The sequence below is a fragment of the Lemur catta genome, chromosome 1, assembly GCF_020740605.2.
Source record: "Lemur catta isolate mLemCat1 chromosome 1, mLemCat1.pri, whole genome shotgun sequence".
Lineage (NCBI taxonomy): Eukaryota > Metazoa > Chordata > Mammalia > Primates > Lemuridae > Lemur > Lemur catta.
In genome coordinates this window covers 70,601,071-70,613,088 of record NC_059128.1, presented here as the reverse complement: position 1 = coordinate 70,613,088, position 12,018 = coordinate 70,601,071, and the positions used below count along the sequence as shown (strand labels likewise).

The 12,018-nt window shown below is 37.6% G+C and overlaps 1 long non-coding RNA gene across 4 annotated transcripts in view; it reads left to right on the top strand.

Moving 5' to 3' along the window:
- LOC123621852 overlaps positions 1 to 12,018 on the top strand; it is a 63,592-nt gene that overhangs the window by 49,050 nt on the left and 2,524 nt on the right. Inside the window, exons 4-6 of one of the 4 annotated variants that reach the window (XR_006729286.1) lie at positions 3,092 to 3,222; positions 5,412 to 5,520; positions 7,530 to 7,712. This is a non-coding gene — a long non-coding RNA (uncharacterized LOC123621852). Of the gene's footprint in view, positions 1 to 3,091; positions 3,223 to 5,411; positions 5,521 to 7,529; positions 7,765 to 12,018 lie in introns of those variants that run through there. The other 3 variants (XR_006729288.1, XR_006729287.1, XR_006729285.1) reach the window with 3 other exon arrangements.

The window sequence follows — 12,018 nt, the reverse complement described above, 5'->3', positions numbered from 1 at the left end:
GGTGGATAAGATGGATGGATGGGAGAAAGAGGGGGATGGAGAAAAAGAGAAAGAATGAAGAAGAAAGGAAACACTTGGAAAAAAGAGTTTGTAATAAGTCTGATCTGCATGCAGTAGTTGCTGTCAGTAATATTTTCTAAAAGCTGGTCTAGATGATTCTGGGGTGGATGTTTAGCAATGCAACATGTTTCAACAGTTTTTAATGGATATGGATTTCAGAGCTAACTTACATTATTATGACCTGTTAGTAGCACTTACTTACCTTTTTGGGTAAATGACGGGAACAAGAATATTGTGATGACAGATTTCTATGAAATTATTTTTTTCTACCGTATATCTGGACATGATTTGTTTTTAATATGACTGAATACTCCCACAGTAAAGTGTACTGTGATTTCATCACAGTGGGTAATGATTATTAAGCAGAGGGATCTTTAGTCTTTTTCTCCTGGACTATCTAACTGATCTTAAAGGTAAAGATAGTTTATCTAGTTTGCAGTTGATTTTCAATGTGTGTTTGTTTCCAGTAATTCTAGCTTTCTTACCCTGGAGTAGTTTTACCCATCCCTTAATTGTCCCTAGCTGATGTCTAGAAAGTCTTTTTAAACTTCTTAACTGTACAATGAGGCCTCAGCGGACACCTAGATCGTGTCTGCTTGGGAAAATGCCAAGCACTAATGAGTATTTTGTTTGATGTAATGGAAACTGAAAATGCATGGCTTCTTCCCTGGCTGATCAATGCCCACTTCTCTTGTTTGAATGTATCTATACATTCTAAATTCAAGAAGAAAGGTCACAAGAGGACAAAGCACTTAGTGTCTGCCCAAGGAAAGACTTGAAGACTCAGAAGTTTTATTTATTTGGGCCCAGTATAGGTAGAAATACCAAGTTAATAGTTTAGGGCCTCTCTTCTGTGCTCAAGTGTACCATCCTTTCCTTAAGTCCAAAGTCTATAATCTTAAACTTTTTCTTGTTAATTTTTCAAAAAATGATAAGGAAATGAAATATATTGTTGAGTTCTAAGCCAGGCAACATATACTTCTATGTAATTACCTATTATTATTTCATTATTACTTTATTATAAGATATGTGGTATATATTACATTTACTTTATTGTTTAGGCTTTTTTTTTTTGAAGCTCAAATCACAATGTGCCCAAATAAATTTAAGTAAATAATTAAAACACTATTTCTTAGTTAAATAAACAGTAAGATTTGCTGAAAAAACCAACTTTAAGCAATTCAGTAGGACAACATGATCAAGTATGTTCGAGTGAAGAACATGATTTCCATGTGGTACTAATACTCTGCATAGGACTAAGTGGAAGTATAGAGGGTGTTTCATTGAACCATATCTCGTTGAATTATACAGACTCCTTTTGGTAGTGTTTATAATTTATAGCCTATGTGAATGTGCTAGATAATATTCAAAAGAAAAGATTTCAAGCTATTTAAAAGTTTAAATGAGATTTACCTCTCATCTAAATCTTCCTGGGTTTAGAGATTTCGTAAAAGGTCTGTGGAGATGGTAAGAAGAGATAGGTTTTGAATTTGGAGAATAAAAATAATTTAATTTCTCAAATCTGAGTTTAATGACCCACATTCTCTTTATTTATTTCCAAGCTATCATCTTGCTTGATCATACTATCTCATGCCTTTGGAGACTCCAGAACTATACAAGCCTCTGCAAATCAGAGTTTATAATAGAAACCTTGCCTGACCCTTAATAATTGTTACTTTACCGAAACACTGTAATACCTAAACTAAGTTGCTTATTGCGCCAAACATGAAGTCCTTTGACCCTTAGGGTTCAATATTGATCAGCCCTAACTCTGTCAATATTTGCCTCTAGTGTCAATAATTCAATGTGGAATAAATTTAGAGATGGATAGTCTTATTAATCCACATATATTCAAAATATTTAATTCCTATCATTATAATTTTTACCCAGTTAAAGAATTGTTTCTTCCACACTCTTAATTAATGATTGGACATTGGGCATCATTGTGAGTATATAACTAGATGTCATTACAATAAGACATTAACTATACATTAACCCTTTGTTGGGGCAGGATTCATGTAAAAAGAACTCTGATAAAATTACTCTAAAAGATATTTAAAGCAAATGTATTATAAATTCAACAAAAGTGGCTGAGCTGTTTGTTTAATCTGGAAATCATGGGGTGGGGAATTCTTTGAAAAAGAATATTCAAATGTTTGCTTTCCCTTTGGACAATGCAATAAAAATGTTTTCTTCCTTTTTTTCTTAAAGCTGTGGTATTTTTCAGATTGTCAAATGTGTATCAAACAGTTATTGTCTTGGCAAATTTTATGAATATCAGTTCCATTTCTTGACAATTTAAATTTAAATTATCCAATGATAAATAAAGGTTGTTAGTCTAATGTGGCAACTTTGTGACAGCTTTAGTTATAAGAGAATTTCTCAGTTTAGAGAGGAAATTCTTCCATATGAGAAATGTTTATTGAAGTTGAATTATATTGTGAAAAGAATTTTGTTTTCTTCTTGTGCTTTTATTACCTATTAATAAAATTGTATACTTAATATTTTCCCTAGCCCCATGTTTATAATGTATAGTATCTCATGCTTCACCTCTCTTATTAACATCATCGAATTAAGGCAAGTGCTTTCTGATATTGTTGCTTTTAATCATCATTAGATTTTGTCCTAAATGTTTCTTTAGAGTTGTGTTCCTTTGTTTTATTTTAAATAACCTTAACCTGAATATCATTCCCAGATCTAGGGAAAGACATTTTTATCTCAATCATGTTACAAGTAGAATTTATGCTAAGATGAAAAACTAGAAACATGGGGGATCTCACAAATATTTTAACATTAGTTCCATTTGATGTGATCATGAAAAACTCCTCAGGCAAAACATACCACAGGACCAGACACAATGGGTGCTAGTTGTCAGAACCCCTACAAAATACAAGAGTCTTTATTCCCATCTCAGCCCCAAAGAAATCAACTTTGCAGTGGTACATAATTTATTCAACAACTATTGATTGTGTACCTGCTCTATGCAAGGTCAGCAGTGAATACTCATCATTTTTCTGTTTTTCCATCTTAGAGTTCCAGACATTGCTAGAAGCACAGATGAAGAAGGTGGCATGTGTGCTGGTTCTGGTACCCGTGGCCCATTTACTCAGGGGAGAAATCATCCATGTGGCATGCTGGCTTGGCACCTAGATCAACAAGAAGGTACTCTACCACTCTGTTTGAGGAGTGAGCTCTTCTTCCTAACTGTTCTCGGCACCATTCTGAAACGTCTTTGTCTCACTGGTGCAAAGCTGCACTAAGGATTTTAATACTGTATTTTGCAGCCCTTTTGTTAAATAATAACACCCCAAATCAACCTTTCTACCTAGGCATAAACATCTGTTTTACTTGAAAGGTTCAAAAATATTCTCTGTCAACACAAACTCCCTGACCTTTTAGCTCCCTGCTAAAGCTGTATAAAGTCAGCTTCTTCTGAGCCACTTGTTGAAACTTGCAAATAGACTGATTTTTCTGGTATTGTGGTTGGTCAATTACATGAGCATCATTTCTTTCCCACTGACCAGAGGAGCTGTAGTTGTATTATAAATGAAAGTCACATCCAGCATTCTGTATGGCTTCCCTGTCAACTCACGTCATCCATGTGGAAAGAGCCAGATGTATACTAAAGCTTTCAAAATCTATTTGAGGCCCAGAATTTAGTACAAATTTTTTTTCTATATAGTACATTGTTATTTTCACCCACTATTGTGCCATGCATGCATTTTGCCTGTATTATCTCATTTAATCTTCATGGTGATTCTCTAAAGCACAAGGAGATTAAAATGATATAGGCAAGCTCATTATAAACCATAGAACCAGGACTTGAACCTGTGTAACCTGACACCAGAGCTCTATTCCTAACCACTTCATTTATACTGCTTCTCCAAGAATTGCCCTCTGTAACTAAAATTATAAAATGGTTATTTTTAGATTTGTTAGAAGAATGAATTCTGAGAACATAGAAACTCTTAGCCAAAATGGAAGCTTTTATTAGTGTACTGAAAATAGAGCTAGAAATCAGAGGCATTTACATTTACTTCTAATTTACAAGTTGGTACACAGGAGCAGAAAATGTGGCAATGAGACTATTTCTGCCTTTTTAGACATTTAGCCCATTACTCAACCATATGACTGTTCAGATGCATATTCCTCAGTGTCCTTCCGCTTCCCCACCATAGTCACAAGGCCCTGTGGAGCCATTTGAGTAGATGTGATGAGGGTTTATTTTGCATAAAGGATGAAGGTGACTTTCATTATTCCTTGTGATAAATAAACATGAATCAATAAAGATTCCTCATTGGATAAATAGTATGTAGTATATATACACAATGGAATACTATCTACCCATAAAAAAGAATGAAATCATGTTTTTTGTAGCAACATGGATGGAACTAGAGGCCATCATCTTAAGTGAAACAACTCAGAAACTGAAAGTCAAATACCACATGTTCCCATTCATAAGTGGGAGCTAAATAATGTGACACATGTACGCAGAGAGCAAAATGATAGACACGGACATTCGGCACGGTGAGGGTTTAGGAGGAGATGGGTGATGAGTAATCAGTTAATGTCTACAATATGTTATTTGAGTGATGGGTACTCTAAAATCCCAGACTTCACCACTATACCAGCAGTCCCCAACCTTTTTGGCACCAGGGATCAATTTCATGGAAGACAATTTTTCCTTGGACCATGGTCAGGGGGATGGTTTCAGGATGATTCAAGCACATTACATTTATTGTGCAAAACAAACCTCTCTGCTAATGATAATCTGTATTTGCAGCTGCTCTCCAGTGCTAGAATCACCGCCTCAGCTCCACCTCAGATCATCAGGCGTTAAATTCTCATATGGAGCACACAACCTAGATCCCTCGTACACACAGTTTACAGCAGGGTTCATGCTCCTATGGGAATCTAATGCTGCAGCTTATCTGACAGGAGACAGAATTTATGTGATGATGCAAGTGATGGGAAGCAGCTATAAATACAAATGAAACTTTGCTCTCTTGCCGACCGCTCACCGCCAGCTGTGGGGCCCGGTTCCTAACAGGCCACAGACCGGTACTTGTCTGCGGCTGGGGGATTAGGGACGTGAGACTATACAATCTAAGCATGTAACAAAATTGCACTTGTACCCCATACATTTATACAATTTATACAAATACAATTTGTATAAATAAATTATTTTATTTATATAAATTTATACAAATAAAAATAAACATACATAAATAAATAAATAAAGTTTCCTCTTGAAACTTCTCCAAGGAATGGCATACATTTCCAATTAATCTCACAACTTGTATTTAACTGTTGGCTGTGTTCCATAATTGATGGATGTTTTTTTAATTCAGATGCAGTGAGAGAGAGAGAGAGAGAGAGAGAGAGAATGCCCAGACCAGAGAACAACTTTTAGACACATTTGACTCACGCAATCGACACACTTTGACTGACAAGACCTCTGTGAGTGACCATTATTATCAGTCTTAACAAATTGCAAAAGTGACTTTCCCTAAAAGATCCATCAAATTGGTGACAAATCTTGTCCAGAGTCTAGGACATACAGGCTACTGATTACCTTTGGCGGGGTTGGGGGGCAACGGAAAATCAGTTAAATCTTCAGAAAAGGTTTCCTTTATGGGGCTGTTTGGCTGATGGAACTTGGTAGGCTGGGAGAGAGAAGGCATCTGAAGCCTGGGTAAAGGTGTGGAGGTGAAAGTGAGAAAAACAGATAAAAAGGAGAAAATAAAGATCTACTGAGACAATAAAAAATAATATACTCTCTTTCTTTGCTGCCTGTCTGGTCAAGTCCCAGTCCCTCCACACAGCACTCCGGGCTTTCACAGAACAGCACCAACCCCTCCTCCCAGCAGCTCCCACGGGCTCCAGTCCTGCCATGGCGGTGTGTGCTCTTCCCAGCTACCTGGCCCACTTTCGTGTATCAGTGTCCCTGAACTTGTTTCCTCCTCTGTCCTCACCTCATCTACTTGGCAAAGTATCCATTTTTGAAGCTTAAATCTCACTTTCTTTTTATGAAAACTTTGCACACTCCCCTCTCTCCCACCTCCACTCACCACACGGAACAAGGAGTAATTGCTCTTCTTCCCCTCGAGCTTCTCTAGTTCTCTCAGCATCTTCCTTATCATGTGGACTAACCGTAACCCTAACGCTGACATTTTACTGAACCCTGTTGTTTCTGAATGTCCAGCCTGGCTTCTGCTGCCCACCTCCTTCATGGTAGCTCTTCTCCTTCACTCTTCTTTTTAGAATAACAATATTATTCTAAGATAACACAGTAATATAATAATAATGGTGATAGCTAGCATTTGTATACTACTTCATAAATTACCAAAACTTTCAAATCTATATTAGTTTCTAGGGCTGCTGTAACAAAATGCCACAATCTGGGTGCCTTAAACAGTAGAAATTTGTTTTCCCACAGTTCTGGAGACTAGAAGTCCAAGATCAAGTTGTGGACAGGTTTGGATTCTTCTGAGGCCTCTTTCCTTGGCATGTAGTTGGCTGTCTTCTCATCGTGTCTTCACATGGTCACCCCATGTGTCTGTGTGTGTCTGTGTCCTAATCTCCTCGTCTTATAAGGACATCAACCATATTGAATTGGGGTCCACTCATATGACCTCACTTTATCTTAATCACTTCTTTCAAGGCCCTGTCTCCAAATACAGTCACATTCTGAGGCCCTGGGGGTTAGGACTTTAACATGTGAATTGGGGGGCGGGAGACACAATTGAGCCCATAATAACATCCTTCATCGCATTCATCCTTGCAAGCAAACAGCCACTCTTGCCGCACCCCCCCCCCCCCCCCCCCGCACTATTTTTTGGTGAGCTTCTTCAGAGGGCAACTCTTCCGCACCTAGTTTTACTTCTGCAGGCCTTTACGGTCTAGACCTCAAGTCTATTCATTTTGGAAATGGGAGATTTGTTCCTCAGTGAGTGAATAAAATAGTGCTTTCAAAATTCTGGGGTTTCTTACAGAGTTGAAATTGTCCACAGCCGAGCCCCACTGTCAGTACAAGGGGAGGAAAGTGGAAAAGCTGCCCCTGTCCCAGTACTGAGAGGAAAGGAAAACAATATAAATTTGTAAATAAATTTTTTTGGGTTTTGTAATCATTAAAAGCCTGAGCAAGGGATTTAAAGGTGCATGTATCAGGCACTTCCACTGGACAAGTGCTAGCTAGCCTCCTTAAGAATGGAAACAGGAACTTGCTGCCTAGTGTATCAGCCTACTTTCTGGCCCCAGGGCCCACCAAACACCCACTGAGTGAATGGCTCCTTTCATATGAAGAAAACAGCGATTTGCTAGCCTTTCAAAAGGACCTTAATCTATGGCCAAAGCAGGGAGCATTGTGTGTGCTACAGCATGACTGAGAGCCTTTTCAGAGTGCTGCACATTCCCCTGGTTTCTGTTGTAGTCAGGGACAGGCAGTGTGAAGACACTCTGTATTGCAGGACTCACCTATTTCTGCTCCTCTCTCATAAATCACTCATACTATGGCCAGAAAAAGCCATCACATGCAGTGCGATGCATTTCAGCATCACTTCGGAGCTCCAGGTGGAAGATGCAGTGGAGGCAACATTGACTGTGACCTGGATGTGGAGCGGCCCAACCTCAGGCCCGCCTTGCTTCCCAAGGTGGGTAGCCAACCCTTGTCCTTTTTTTACTCATGTGCTAAAAAGTGGGGAAATAATGAAAAGACATGATCATAAAGTAAGTCCTCTCCAAACAAGAATTATTTCCCTTCCTTTTATGAGATGGGAAAATTTGAAATCCTCCTGGTAGAAGAGATAGTTTTTGAAATGTTGTGGGGTGTGAGGGGCTACCGACTTTGCCCTTCTCGTTTCTTTCTCCCTGGTTCCTTTCTCTCCTGCTTCCCCCTTTCACTTCCTCAGGCTTTTAACAGAAACAGTTTATGTCAATATGGTGATGCCATTTATGTGTGTAAATAAATGCAAATAACTATTAAATGTTCTAGAAGTAGCATAACCATCTTTTTACACAACTTGTGCTACTGTATGTTTTTTCATCATCATTTCCCAGATCTGCAGCCAAAGAGCATTTCCCAGAGATCTTGTAGCAGGGCATGCATCCAGCACATGGCTGCAAGGAATCCACAATGATCGAAGGAGACATTTTTAAGATTCAAAATTTAAGGAATTTTTGTCATTAGGTGACAGATCCTCACATCAATAGTTAACTAGTAAGGTTTTGCTCTTGGGGTACACAAATGTATATTTGCTTTTTGGTTCTAAACTTCTCTCTCTCTCTCTCTCTCTCTCTCTACACACACACACACACACACACACATGAGTCAACTTTATTCTATTTTCTTTGATTTTGTTAGCCATGCCCTCTTGCCAGAAGAATTTAGGATTTAGTGATCATAAGTATCAAAATTAGCCTATGTTGATGACTATTCCAGCCTCCAAAACACAAAGGAATGTAAGAAGACTCTATCAGTGCACAAAGAAAGTTATAGGCAGTTATGGGAAAGTGAGCATTTTTTTTTTAATGAGTCTTGATTTCCCTCTTGCTTAAGTGTATCAGGCTGTGAAAATATCTATTAGCATATTTTTTTTCTGGCTATGTAGTGTTTGTGCATTTCTGCCTAGTAGGTCTCACACTCCTTCTCCTATCTCTCCTAAGAGCTCTTCCTGCTCTTTCCCTAATTTGGGGGCCCTCAGAGAGATGCACAGATCAAGCTAAGCAAGTAGAGCTTGCAGAGAGCTGAAACAGATTTACTAACTATGGTGATGGCTTCTAGTGAGTCCTTCTGACACACGTGGCTGGGTCGCCATAAAGCCAGCTGAGCCGATCACCCTAAATAGGTTAAAAGATGACATTGAGAGATTTTAAGTAGAAATGATTGCATTTTTCCCTCTCACCAGTTACATGGTTAGCTGGTTCATGTGCTGATTTGTTATACCACATAGGGCTGGCTCGTAGTCCTTGCCAGCCTTCTGAAGTCTTGACGGCGTCGGAAACGGATCGTCTCCTGGGGATGTGTAAGAAAGAAGGTCTGAGCTCCTCTGCTTCAAGGACACTCTTCAATCCATTATCTCCTACCCGTGTGCAATATTCTAGTCTATCAAAATACAGTGATTGAATAAAACCTTTATTTCAGATAATGTATACATTGATTTAATAAAGGATTTGTACTACATGGTATTATAGTTCCCTAAATGAACACTGAAATCCTAAAATGGGAAAACTTATCATTGGTCCAAGTTAAATCACAGCCACTTCTTTAAACTGCAAACCCTAATAAGATACCAACCCATTTGATACTTAAAATAAAAAAATCTGTTATATGCGTACTTAACATTTTCCAGCTATTTTAAAGCCACCTGTTTTTCCTATCATAAGTACATCTGGCATCAGGCAAATGGATTACAGCCATGGACATCTGACTAATTTATGATGTTTTTATATTTTCATGTTTTTGGCAGACTAATCCAGGTTGATATATTAGCCTAGCTTTCAGAGATGAATCTTAAAGTCTTGCACTCTTGCAACCTTTTTACCTTTTTCTCTTCCAAACCCTAGACTATTTTTGGTATGTACTAAAATTTAATTAGAAAACAGAGACAGGGGGAGAGAATTGATCCCTTATGTTCTGTCCGTCTAGTGCCCCGTCTAGAGCTGACTTCCTAGACGGAATTATGAATCTGTTGCACCCAATGCTGATTTTGAAAGAGCTTTGTACTGTCAGTCATGCTTTCTTCCTTAAGTACATCAGGCACACTGGCATTTGTGTTTATATCTTATTTTGAGAATTACATTTTGTCCATATGTAATGGGAGTTTGATAAGTCAAACCAGGCAGGAGAAGAATCAGTTGCTTGCCTTTGCAGAAGAAGTTTGAAATTTTGATGCACAAGGAATAGAGATGAGACTATCTTCTGTGGTGGTTCTACTTCTGCACCTGGAGTTAGAGAAGCCAGGTCCGCTCATCTTCTCCCAGCATTTTTTATTTTTATTTTTTGATCTGACATCAAAAGGTGGGCCATCTCTTAGCTATTTATGGGGAATCTTAACTTCTGGGATGAAAATGCCATATTCTTCCTTTAAAGACCCACCAAAGGCCCCAAAGTAATGAATGTGTTCTTAATAAATCTAATGTATAAATCATTATCAGACATACTTTAAAACAGAACAGCTATCAGAACACCCTGAAAGATTCACTAGAACATATATATATATATTTTTTTTTTTTTTTTGCAGAGATGTAACCAAGTTAAATAAATGTATGTCAACTCAAAACTAAAATGAGAAATGGCAGAGTGCTTTATGATTGAGAGTCAGGAAGACAGGACTTCTACTCTTGTCTCTATTGTTGACTGGCTTAATGACTGTAGTAATGTTTATGACTTATTTTTAACTGCTCTTTCTTCTGGCCCCAAACCAGAACAATGTCTATAAAGGATTTTTAACTTCTAAGAAAATAGCCTTAAGTAAGTTCCATTGGCAGCAGTAAAACCTTATGTTTATAAACGTGGAGTTAGCATGCGTGGATTCATCCTACCCCCCCCCATAGCTTGCAACTTAACCTTGGGTTAATCCCCTACTGAAGAGCATTAGGTAGTCTTTTGCTATTATATATAACACTGCAATGAACATCTTTTAATGTATAGGTATGTTTGTGCATTTAAATGAGTATATCTGTTGGGAGAATTTCTAAAAGTGCACTTCTTCTATCTAAGATTAGGCAAATTTTAAATTTTTATGTATATTGCTAAATAGCCCTCAGGTTAAATTTATACTCCACCACCATTGTATATAGCTTCCTATTCTCCACTCTTTTCTCCACACTTTCACTGGCAATTTTCATTCTTTTAAAATCTTAGTCTCGGAAGTAAGAGATGGAGTCTCATTTTAGTTTGCTCGTCTTTTATTTCTGTAAACATGGACATCTTTTCATATTTTAGTAGCTATTCATTAACTTATAATATCCCATTACCAATTTTCTTTTTGGTATTTGGTCTTTTGCTTATTGGTTTATAAAGCTCTCAGTATATTAAAATCTTTGTAAAAACAGAAAATCTGGAAAGCCATTCTGATTAATTTCAGTCATGAGGGATATTTACAAATTTGAAAAATTTATGGCACTTGGCATTACTAGCTGGAAAAGGGCAAAACCTCCCCAGGCATGAACAGTGAAAATCCCTAGCTATGTATTAACCTGAATTATTACCATAATAATCATTGAAATAACCCACATTATATGTGAAGCAAAATGCAAAGAAGTCCAAGATGTGATCTCTGCCCTTAAAGAGTTTATAGTAAAGGACATAAAATACACTCACATGAAATGCTGAGAAAACACAAGGAACAAGTGGTGTAGGCCATAAATGCTCTAGGAATTGAGGAAGGACAGCGTATCTCCAGCTGGCGTGATTAAAGAATGTTACATAAAAGAAAACACACATTTGAATGGGCAGAAGACTCAGAAGTACAAAGGTGACAAGCGAGACAGTAAATACACAAAGGTGAATAGATTCAGGCTTGTATGGGGGAACAGGGGAAAAGTTCACATATGAAAGGGTGGATTGGGGTCAAATTATTGATGGCCTTGGTGGCTTCCTGATTTAGCTTGGATTTTATGCTGTAGGAGCAACTGAATGTTTTTAAGAGCAATGACAAAATAAATATAAATTTTTAGGGTGATAATTTTAACATGTGATGAATGAATGAATGAATGGAAAGTATTATGTTGGGAGAGGGATATGTATTCACACTTTCTGTGGAAGAGAATCAACTAGTTTAAAGGAAAAGCGTCTTGTGTTTTCTTCAATTTATGATACATAGACCTTCTATAGAACTAATGCTACATAATATTACCTAAGAAAATAAGAGTGATCTAAACCCAGAATTCTTTGTGTGTATATTGAACATTCCAATGCAGTTGTTTTCTATAAATCTCTGATTGGAAATTTCGTAT